Genomic DNA, 12,428 nt, shown 5'->3' on the forward strand with positions numbered 1-12,428 from the left:
CAAGTTGCTTATTATGACATTACTTAAAATGTTCAAGAAGAGGGGAATAGCTAAATACATTGTGATATCTATATAATGGAATACAATGCTAGGACTTTATAAACACGTGGGAAATACTTATGACTTAATGTTAAATGACAGTGTGAATTATATAAACGCCGATCTCAGTTAAGAGAACCATATGCATAGAAGCAAAGACAGGAAGGAAAAGCATCAACATTTTGGTAGTGCTTATGTCTCTGAGTTGTGAGAATATGGTTAATTTATCTTCTTTTTTTTTAAACTAGGCTCCATGCCCAGTGTGGGGCTTGAACTCACGACCCTGTGATCAAGAGTTGCACACTCTACTGACTGAGCCGGCCACTTGCTCCAATTAATTTAACCTTTTTTTTTTTTAAATATACATTTTTTAACGTTTATTTATTTTTGAGACAGAGAGAGACAGAGCATGAACGGGGGAGGGGCAGAGAGAGAGGGAGACACAGAATCGGAAGCAGGCTCCAGGCTCCGAGCCATCAGCCCAGAGCCCGACGTGGGGCTCGAACTCACGGACTGCGAGATCATGACCTGAGTCGAAGTCGGACGCCTAACTAACTGAGCCACCCAGGCGCCCCTAATTTATCTTTTTAAAAATATTTGTACTAATTTTCCTGGTTTACTATTATGGGCACATTATTTTCAAAATGAAAGAAATAAAGCTACTTCAAAGAGAGAGCTTTAATGTTAACATATAGCTTCACAAGTGCTGAATGTGAGCCTTAGACGCAATGCCTAATTCATAGTAGAACATGAAACCGAGTGTTAGTTCTTGCTAAAAAGGGGGATTTGGGATTATAATAAGGATTTTTTGTTAAGATTTTATTTTTAAACAATCTCTACACCCAATGTGGGTCTCTAACTTAACAATGCTGAGACCAAGAGTTGCGAGTTCTACTGACTGAGCCAGCAGGTGCCCTGATTACAAGGCTTTCTTATATATCTCTCTGATCAAGTTAGTTTGCCACATTTTGGGTAAGCATTGGTTTTAATCAGGGCACACTACTTACACTGTTGTTTCTGTTAGGCTGTTTTCTGGAGATTCCTTTAGGTCTCCCAAAAAGAAAACAGTAAAAAAGATCTTTAGTCTGATAGGAGAATAATGGGGTAGGGATGCATGCAGATGGTAGAAAAGAGCTTTTTATGTTGGTTTGAAAATAATAAGGGTCCAAAATAGTTTTAAGTTTAGTGTCTGACTGAACCTCATAATTAGCTTTATTGACAGCCCTTTGCCTGTAACCACTGGATAAATACTATGTTACAATATGCAGAGTGAACCTGAGATCACAACACTCCTTTCTCCAACCCTCACTTAGCCTGACAACGTTGTAATGGCAATGTCTTCATTGTTTGTAGTTTGGTAGTATTTTGTTTCCTTCCAGGGCAAGACTGTGGAGAGGCAGCTTAACCTAGTAGTTGAGAACATAGGATTCAAGATATGTTACATGAAAAGAGGAAGTCTTAAGAGCAATATTTATATTCTGAACAATTTTTGAAAAAGAAACCGTTACCTCTTTTGTATATTGTATTAGGCAGTTTAGGTAAGGATATGCTGCAGTAACAAACATGCCACAAATCTCATTGGCTGTCAGTAGTAAAGTGAGTGGCTTACCCATCTTACATGCTGGCTGTGGGCTGACTATAGCTCTGTTTTACGTCTTCACTCTGGGATCCAGGTTGAAGGAGTATTCCCTTTCAGGGACATCACTATTCTCATGGCAAAGGAAAAAGAAGATGGTGGAAGCACATGATGGCTCTTACAGTTTGTGCTTGGAAGTGGAGCATACCTTTGGCCAAAAAAATACAACCAAGCCTGAGGTCTATGGGGTAGGAAGTATAATCTTTCCTGTGGTTTAGAGGGAGGGGCCACACATATTTTGAACAATAATTCATCCTACGTCAAATATGTATATAATTGTGTGTGTGTGTGTGTGTGTGTGTGTGTGTGTGTGTGTGTAAACAGTAAGAATTAGAGCATAAATCAATAAAATTGGAAGCAGGAAATCAATAGAGAAAATCACCAGACCTGTTATTAGTTAAGGCACACTATAGCTAGCTAGTAATAGAACTCCATAAAATACTTTTTGTACAGCTTCCTAAACATAAGCTTCATCAAAAATAATCTTTAGATAATTTAGACAAATGAAATGCTTGAGGAGGGTGTAGTTTTCAAATTGAACCAGTAAATTCATTTATAAAAGTACACAGGGAATCATGTGGAATGGTCTTGGACGAGCTAAGAGAAGTCAGGACTAATACACATTGTCAGGATGAGACAGTGAGACCCAGAGCCAGAAGTTCAGGCCCTAGACTGACAGCTCTTGTCCTTGGGCAGTCCCTTCACCTTTGTCCTGCTTCAGGTTTCTCAGTGAAAGTGTCTGCTCCACCTGATAGTGAAGACCTTTTCAAAATAGCAAAGATAAAAATGCCTTGTAAACCTAAAAAAGATTGTAATTTAGGTCATGATCCAACTTTTGCCTTATTATTTTAGTTGAAAGTTTTTTCTTTTCTTCCCCCCCCTCCTGCCTTAAGTCATGTGGCTATTTGCCTCAGCTCTTTAGAACACTTGCTATCATAGTCTAAGTATGGAAAATATCTTAGCAACAGCAGCTTCCCAGAGAAATCCTATTTGGGCACCAACATCTCTTGGGAAAGCAAAAAGGAGTAAATCTGAAGATTTATGTAGCAGCAGCATACCTTTGGGAAAAAAATTATTCCAGTATTCTAAAGTATTTGATATTATACACACCTGTGCTGTCCAGTATATTAACCACTAGTGGCATGTGTCCATTTAACTTTAAATTCATTAAAATTAATGAAGTTCAGTTCCTTGGTATGATCTGCACCAGCCCTCACCCACCTCAACTTCTGTGACTCACCCTCCCTCTTGGTTTTTTAGAACACGGAATGCACAGTCCTACCTCAGGGCCTTTGCCCATGCTGTTCCCCACCCCCTGAATTCTTCCTTCAGCTATTTTTATGGCCCACTCTCTCACTTCATTCAGGTTGAGGCTCAACGTCACTTCATCTGAGGAAGACTTTGTCTTTATTTCATTACATTTATCTTATGTAAGGTAAATTTGTAAAATACATTGTATGGTAGGTAGTGATAAATGATTAGGGGCAAATCAAGCAGGTAAAGGGGGAGAGGTTTTGTTTTGTTTTGCCTTTTAACAATTTTAAAGAGTCCAGGCTAATGTGACATCTTAGTAAAGAGTTAAGAAGGGGAAGAAGCGAGCCATGTAGATATTTGGGGAAAGAACATTTCAAGCAGGGAAGGCAACACAGACAGTGACCCCGGGGCAGGAGTGGGCCAGGCCTATTGGAGAGCTGACGAGCCATTACTAGCTGTGCTAGTTGTTGATTTGCCTGTGCCCTCCCCACACCTTTGTAAATATTCAGTGTACTCTACCCAATTACTCCTCGTGAGGGTGCCATCTGTTTCCTGCAGGGCCCTGATGGATACGAGTGAATCCATCCTGTTTGGGAAGGTTGTACAGTCTATAAAAAGAAATGCTGGATGAGTTCAGAGCAGGGGAAAAATCATTGTAGGATGAAGCATGTGAATCTTTGTGTCGACCTTGAAGGAAATACTGTAGAACCAAGTTATTTCTATGACCGTGCTTCTAAATTAATGATAGCCCTTCAGCCCCATGGCCTCAGCCAGAAATCTCTCTGGGTGTTATCTCGGATTCTTCCTTCTTCTTCACCCCAACAGCTAATTGATCACTAAATCCCATCTGATTTTCTAAATCTCCTTTGAATCATTCTTTCCAGGTCTTTGTTATCCACCACTGGGTGCCTGCAGTAGCCTCCCTCTCTTACCCTTTCTCCAAAGTGACCTTTAGAGAATACAAAAATACAAATGCACTATCTTTCCGCTCCTTTAAAAACCTACTCATTAGCTCTCTCTGGTGTACAGGAGAGTGTCCATGTTCGTTGGCAGGCATTCCCAACCTCATCACCCACTAGTCCTCCTTTTGCACGCAGTGTTCAAACCATACTCGGTAACGTATGGTTTTTGTATGGTCATGCTTCCAGACTTTCGCATATGCCTCACCAGATGCCAGCAATGCCACTCCCCTGCCTTTGTCTACTAACTCCCTCCTGCCCTTTGGGACTCAGCTCGTGTCACCTCCTCAGGAAGTCATCTTTCAACAAGTATTTGTTGAGCCAGTCTGTGAAGGCACTGAACTGGGTGTTTTGTGTATAAAACATACGAGATCCTTGTTTTCCTAAAGATTTTGTCTAATCATTTTTAGAGTCATTGAACAAGGCAACCATTGGACCGAAATGGCTCTAATGTCTTGGCAGCCTACACAAACAAACTGAAACCCAAGCCAGAGTCAATTTCTGTAAATGCCTTACAGTTATGAAATTGAAACTTAAGAACAATAAATCACAACTAACCAGGCTTCCCTAAATAAGGCAACTCGGATTATAACCAAGCAGGTGATTTCTTTGCTGTTTCTGTGTCTTCTCGATGCTCTAAGTCTTTCCCTTAGCTTCTGACCTCTACCCAATTTTGGTTTGGCACTGCCTGAGTCAGATCAATAGTTGTTCCAATAAACTGTTCAAAAACTTAATGTATCTCAGTTTATCTTTTAGCATACTAATTGCTAACAGCATTTGTTTGGGAAGACAAACGCTAAACAGGGAAGCACAGATAAACATATAGCAAAAATAGTGTGAGTTGCCTTGAGGGAAAATCCAGAGAACAATGAAAGTGACCTTAGGGTGGGATGGGGATCCGCTGTAATAGAAGGCTGAGGAGGTGACAGTTAAGCTGATGCCTGAAAAATGACGAGCTAGCCAGGTAAGCCAGGTGACACTGTAGGGGGTCACTGAGAGGATTCAGGGCAGCATTTTGGACTGAAGGAACAAAAGGGAAGGAGTATGTAGGAAGGCTCTGAGAGAACCTGGTGCATTGTAGGAATTGAAAGCCGGTTAGTAATGGAGCTGGAATTTGGTGAGCCATGGAGAGTGGAAGAGGTGGAGGTGCAGAGGTAGCCAGGGCTAGACCTTGCATGACTGTGCGCCCAAACAGGAAAACAAACAAAAAAAAAGTTTGGATTTTAGTTGAATGCATAGCAAGTCCCCGAAGTTTCCTAAGCAGAGAAATGACCTGATTTCACTCATGGCTTAAACGGCTCACTCTGGCTACAATCTGGAGAATGGCTTGAAGGGAGGTCAAGAGTGAAAAGAGTAATGTTTCCCTCTTTGAATTAGGGGTCCCTCCTGTATATTCCTAGAGCATCTGGTGCTTCTGTCATACAGTAAGTGTTCAATGAATGTCTGTATTAAGGAAGGAAGTATCAGATCCAACTTTTCTCTCCAAGTCTCTAGCTCTCTTATCTGAAAGGAGAAAAAAAAAAGTCTCAACTAAGGAACTGTCCAGCTATAAAATTGGGTGACCATTTGCTGGAGAAGAAAGGACATTTTGGTGAGGCATCAGAGTAAGAGGTCTGAAGGAGATTGGCCCGAACAGGGTATGTGCTGGAGGTGGGGTGTGGACGGGAGATGAAGGGAGGCCCTCTTGACCAGAGTAGATGGTTGAGTAGCCATTTTTAATTACTGGAGTTCTTCTGGATTGTGGAAAAAAGTTCTAAATGTACGGAGAAAACAGCTGAATCTCCCCACATTCATCAAGGTGGAAACAAGGCTAATGTGCTCTTGGGCAGCCCACGCTCAGAGCCCACTCTGATTGCTCTACTTACATCAAGGAGCTGGCAAGCTCTTAACGCTCCACTGTTTGTGCAATGAGAATTTATACACCAGGCACCATAGCACAGTGAGATAAAAAGTATACCAAGTGGGGTGAATGAAATTAAAGATACATATGATAAGATAAATTTGGCATTTCATAAACTCATTTTGGGGAAGGGAGAACTCATTAGGCTGTGAAAATGAATCACAGGGAGAACAGGGTCCCACTGGCAGAGCATCACTCACTGCAGGGTAATTCTCTGGTTGTCGTGGGGCTCTGCGTAGAGGGTGGATTGATGATGATCCCTTCTTTATTGAGATTTTGGGCTCACATCTCATTTATGTTTATGCCTGCCAGATGGCAGAGCCTTTATTTGTCACTGCATTTCTTAGCCATTTCTTGATCTCTGAAGCTCGAGTGCAGAGATGCTCAAAATGGTACAGTAAGTATGTCTGGGAAATGCATCGGTAAATACTTAGAGAAACAAATAATGCCGAAGGAAGGGGTTTATTCCACAGGATAATAGGGATGAGGTTAGGAAAAAGAAAGATGGATGTTCAATATCAAGGCAAAATACCCTGGCCATTCGACTTTGAGAATGACTTCCCAGGGGAGGCCGTGAAAATCCTGCTACTTGAGGCATTTGAGAATAGACTGGATTCTGGAGATTATCCTGTAGGGAGTCAGATGTACTCTGATCCAGGGAGTGAATGAAAATAGCCACAAAACCTACAAAATTGTTTTTTGTGGTTATGATTCTGGCAGCCCGGTCAGGTCTTGCTTTTTTGAATCCTTTGCTATAACCAGTATGCATTTACCCAGGCTGAACTGAAGAACTACAGTTTAGAATATGAGTCTTGGTGGGCTCCCATGTTCATGACCTGGCTGGCTAAGAGGCTGTGCTGTCTTACACATTGTCCTGGTTGATGTCCTCTCCTTCCCTGTGCTGTCCCCCCCTCCCCTCCTCTCTCTTCTCCTTCCCTTCTTTGCCCTCCCCTACTCTTCCCTGCTCTTCCTTCCTCTCCTCCCCTCCCTTTTGTATTCTCTTCTCAATAAAGGACATAGATTTTGGGAGACAAAGACTTGGACACCATTCCTCTGAGTCTTTCTGGTGTGTCTTTTGGATGCCTGCCCTCTGCTGCTCGCTGCACTGTGGTTTGGTGTTTAGAGGAGACTATGGGTCTATGTCTACCAGAGAGAGTGATTGTGAGACATGGGAATTGCTGAGGTCTGCTGGCCATTCCATAGTGGACAATCCCTGCAAAGCCTGCAGAATTTCAGTTAAAATCTGCTCCCTGCTCCTGCCCCAGCCTACCTAGAGATCTGCTAGGGATCTGAGTCTTCTGTTTTATAGCTATTGTTAAGGATTTGATGGAGGTGAGGTGAAGGAGGAAGGGTTTCATTCCCTAAGGACAGACTGAACTTGTCATTCAAGTTCAGCTGTAAGAGACTCTAGAGTAAAAATGTCAAAGGCTGAATGCTCATTCTTCTTTTTTCTCCTGATCAATTGTAATTGATCTACAAATACGTGTATTTGAGGAAAGTCTCTGAAACTGGAGCTGCGACAAGTTGCTGATGTGGTCACAGAACAGGGGTAAGTATGGGGGTCCAGGCAAGTCAGCAGGCTGGTAAGAAGGTTTGAGAGACATGTCCTTGGTGAATGCCATGATTCAGTGCCTTGTCACTATAAGCCATACATAGCCCAGCCCAGCCCAGCTCAGCCTTCCTAAATGTGTGTGATCATAAAGATCTGAGGAGCAATCAACACAACAAATTGGAACCCGTTCAACGTTGTCTATTCATCTTTTATTGTGGGCTAGGCTCTGTGCTAGGTGTTGTAAGAAATACAAATACGAATAACACCCAGTTTGGGTTCTCAAAGAAAATACAACTAATAGGAAAAAACCAACACAAATGACCATAATAAAGGGCAGTGCCAGATAACCACTCTGGGCTGTTTTGTACACCAACAACCATTCTTTGGTTCTCCAGACACCAACTTGGTGTTCAATGATTCCATTCAATTCTGATACTACTTTGCATTAGTGCAGACCCTGCAGGCTAAAGGCTCCGTCCTACAATACTGCCTCCCACTTCATGTGTCAGTCATTAGTCCTGGGCCTCCCATAATTCTCACCTACCAGCTATAAATGGGGGGGGGGGTCCCATGACCCCCCCTCCTTAGGTTTGGTAATATGGTAGACTGGCTCACAGAACTCGGGAACATATTTTACTTACATTTATTGATTTATTATAAAGGATGTTATAAAGGATACAAATGAATAGCCAGATGAAGAGGTATATAGGATGAGGTCTGAGGGGGTCTTAAGCACAGGAGCTTCTGTTACAGGGAGTTGGGGTACACCACCAAACCAGCACAGGGATATGCTCACCAACCCACATACTCTATGAACCCTGCCATTTACGGGTTTTATGGAGCCTTCACTACATACACACAAATGATTAAATCATTGACTCAGTCTCCAGTCCCTCTCCCCTTCCTGGAGTTTGAGGGTAGGGCTGAAAGTTCCTAGCTTCTAATCAAGGCTTGGTCATTCTGGAGACTGGTCCCCATCCTGGAGTGATCCAGGGGACCCCAACAGCCAGTCCTCTTATTAGCATGCAAAAGACTCTCATTGCTTTGGAGATTCCAAGGGTTTTAGGACCCAAGTACCAGAAACTGTGACAAAGGCTCAATATTTTTTATTATGCCACACCACCGTAAGGAAATTACATGGAAAGCATGTGTGACTTCAAAGAAGAAAGATCAGATCAGTTTTTCAAAGAAATTATATTGCGATATCACATAATGTGGAAGAACTTGGGTTCTGGATTTGATTTCTGGAGCAAATCTCATAGCTGCTTTTCTGCTTCTTCACTGGTGTCCTTAATCACAAAATGGAACAATGTCAGTTCCCCTGGAAAGAGTATAAGGGAACTCAGATCTCTTCCACTATGGGAACTTCCTGTGGCAGAGTGTTATTTTGCTTGTCTGTTCGGTCCTCTATAGAGCTCAACTACATCGTCTCCCCCCCCCCCCCCCCCCCCCCAGAAATCACAATAAGATGAGGAGATTACTGCTTGAAACTTGCAATCCCATTATCTGTCAGCCTATGAAAGATAAAAAGTGCCACTAGTGTATCCAGAAAGTCATTTTTCAGTAGCCATGGGTGACAAGAATTACATTTCTTTGCTAGGAGATCTTGATGCGGTGTATCATAAATATTCAGGTTCTGTAGACTTTTAAAAAAGATGTAATATCTCCTTTTTTGTATAACACTAGCTTCAAGGTCAGATCCAGGATGACTCAAAAACAGGAACTAGGAATTCTTATGCATGAGTGAAAAGCAGCAGTTGGGGAGTGGGCCGAAGGAGGTTGAGGAAGTAGAAACTGAAAAGTGAAGTAGGGGTTGGGGTATGGGTCTGGAAATCATATGCTGGGGTGGATTACCCTTAGACCCAGGCAGGTGGGCCTCTGCTCTGGCTTTAGCTTTCATGGGACTGGCTCTGGCCCTTCTCCGTCTGTGCCTTTCCCAGGGGATGAGAGGTCCAGGAGCCCAAGTGGTGTGTCCACCTACAGTCCATGCCCCCCTACTTCAAAACCATATTCTAGGTACCAGGGACACCAGAATTCCTTGCCCCAATGCTAAGGTCAATATAAATGTCTTTCCCAGGTCTGTCCTTTTGAGTGAGGGCTAATTATACCACCTGTGTACCCAAAGGGTGGCCAAGGAGTGGTGGTTTGGCAGGGGTCAGGGGAGACAGAAATAGGCTGGGTGAGCTGGGATGTCCATATGCATACGGAAAAGGTCTTTTATGATCTGAGTAGAGCTAGCAGAGAGAAAAGAGAAATGGGTGGGTTGTGGGCCAGGGGCTTCCATGTGTACTGTTGCCCTAGGCCTGCAAATGTGAGGGGCAGGCCTGTGGAGGAGTCCAGGCTTATAACTTCCCAAGCAAAAACAATGAATTTGCAAGTAGTTCCTGATAGAATTGAGTTGGCTTGCCCTTGTCCTCGATTCAATCTTAATTGTTTTTATCTCTATCTGCCATGTTGCTAATAGGGCAACTAGTTCATGGTAATAGCACTAGGACCTTCTAGTCCACAGCTATAGTCCTTGAGAGACAGGAGTAACTTTAAGAGAAAGACTGTCTGGTCTAGAATTTACGAGAACCCCACAATGTCCACACACCAAGAGGAAGGAGGCACTGTTCCTTTTGAACCTGACTCAGGAAAACTTTCGCAGAGGCTCTGGTATCAAATGCAGTCCTGTCCTGAGATCTGGCCCAGCCCTGTGCCTCAGAAGACTCTGCTGTTTGAGTGCCTTCCTTGAACTTTTCTTATTCCCTGTCCAATGCTGGAGATAGGCAGGAGTCAGCAGTGCCATCCAGGTGGGACTCCTGGACCCTGTTGCAGGACCCATGTGGGCTCTGGTGCCTATTTCTCCCCTTTAGGACTTTCTTCCATCCTCTACTGCTCGTATAGGGTTGACCAGATGCTCCAGAAGATCCGAGCCTTGTGCCTGTGACGTTGTTCCAGGATTGGGACCAGGACCCAGACCTAGTTCCAGGAGGGTGGTCTGGAGATTGTATAGCTCCTGCTGACTTGTATTTCTTTCATGGGATCACCTGAAATTGGGCCACCAGATGTGCTAGTATGAAGATTTTGGTGACTTTAATTGCTTATATATGATTGTTTATATATTTGTCTGGGCCCCACATACCCTAGGGGCAGCCATGGTCACATACTTGTACAAATATCAATCTTTTCCCCAGTTTCCCTCCTAATTCTGCTGTCTCCTAAATCCCATAACAAGGACCCACATTCTCTGAAGAGCAGAAACCCAGAGGCAGAGGAGGAAGTTCCAAGTGGTTAATTCCGGTCTTCTCTGACAGAGATGACATAGCTTCTGGACTTCCAGCTGTGTGGAGTCTTGCCCTTAGTTTCCATGTAGGACAGTGGCCTGATTGAATCCTGCAGACAGGAAGATGAAGCGTGCCTCAAAAGTATTGGGGGGTAATTGGTAGGGGCTTCAAGGAGAATAATGTCACATCCCTGGCAGTGGCTAGAGGAGGAGGTGACTTGGAAAGGTTTTCTGTCAATAACATGAAGTTCCCAACACATTCTACCAGATCCAAAATGAACCCCTTCCCCACCAAAACCTCGGTTGTGTCTGCTCTGGGAAAGGACCTGTGGAAGAGACAAGATGAATACCTGAGAGATGATACCCCAGCTGCTGCTCATCCTGTTGAGAGCAGCAACTCACATTTACTGGGCACATGATATCTAGATATAGATATCTGGTTTAATCCTAGTGACAAAGTCTGGGGGGCGGGGGTAACTGTTATTATTTCCATTGTAGATAAGGAAACAGAGGCCAGGGTGTGAAAATAATTTGCCCAAGATCAGGTAGCTGGTTAGTGGTGGAGTCAGGATTTGAACCCAGGCCTATTCCACTGCTCCAGGCCTGTTCATGCTCAGACAGCCTTACTGCTAGGGTGCAGTGAGGAAGATCTCTCCTGCAAGAGAAAATCTGGGGGCCTCCCTGGGACTCAGAAGCGAGCTCTTGGATGGGCTCTTTTAGCTGTTTTTTAAAAAACCTTGAAGTACTTTCAGTGACCAATTTTTCATTCCGAGTCAGCAGCTTTGGATTACAACACACATCAGCTGCTCTTAAAAGGTTACTGAAAAAAGGGTGTGATGAAAAAAGGGTATTGACATCCCCTCCACTCCAAAAAAAAAAATTATATTATGGTTCTTTTCACCCAAGCACTTCAAAACCTTTCTAGAACACCTTGTGGGGGGGAGTGCTATTATCACACTTTGCAGAGTAACAACTGACCATCTGGCCATGCTCATTCAGGAAACCAATGGCAGATCAAGTGTGATTTGGAGAAATGGAGCCAGGCTTAGGTCCCTCTCACAACTCAGACCCATCAACTGGGTACTCCATCCACTGTCATTGCAATTGGGCCACCCTGATCCAGGGGAATTTGGACTCTACATTGTCAGTACATTTCTTTTTAATTAGTTTATGTTTTTTAAAGGGAATTTTTTAAACAAATTTTAATTATTTCTTTTTTTGCAGAGATTTGCGAAGGCTTTGAAGAATACGCGAAATAGGACTGGTTAGCGTACAAACATAAGGAAAGAAGTCAAACAAGAATAGGGAACAAAATGGAGTCTGTGAATGAGGCAAAATCAAACATGGCTGAAGTTGGGAGCTTGTTCTTCAGTGAGAGGCCAGAGCGGCCACATACTCCTCTAACTGCCCCCAGGGGGCGCTGTGCTCAGTAAGGTTTCCACTTAGGAACCTCTCTTCCATCACACACATTTCTCAATTTCATACTCAGAGCCTGGAATATCTGATTCGAATCTGGTTCTGAGTTAACTGTGGCTTTTGGATATGATCTAATGTTTCCTTATCTTCAAAAAAGACCTCCTTATATTATTCTGAGGAATACATGAGGGGACAAATGTAGAATACTTAGTGCAATGGTCTGAACGTTTGTGTCCCCGCACAATTCCTATGTTGAAACCCTAACCCCTAAGGTGATGGGCATTAGGAGGTGGGGCCTTGGGATGTCATTAGGTTATGAGGCTGGAGCCCTCATGGATGGGATTAATGCCCCTATGAAAGGGGCCCCAGGGAGTTCTCACCCCTTCCCAGCCTCCCAAACTGTAAGA

General features: G+C 43.5%; 1 long non-coding RNA gene across 2 annotated transcripts in view; it reads left to right on the forward strand.

Annotated features, from left to right (window-relative positions):
- The window catches only part of LOC109268022 (uncharacterized), a 130,462-nt gene that overhangs the window by 31,519 nt on the left and 86,515 nt on the right, over nucleotides 1-12,428 (forward strand). The window lies entirely within an intron of this gene.

The sequence above is a fragment of the Panthera pardus genome, unplaced genomic scaffold, assembly GCF_024362965.1.
Source record: "Panthera pardus isolate Hobbes unplaced genomic scaffold, ASM2436296v1 HiC_scaffold_8, whole genome shotgun sequence".
Classification (NCBI taxonomy): domain Eukaryota; kingdom Metazoa; phylum Chordata; class Mammalia; order Carnivora; family Felidae; genus Panthera; species Panthera pardus.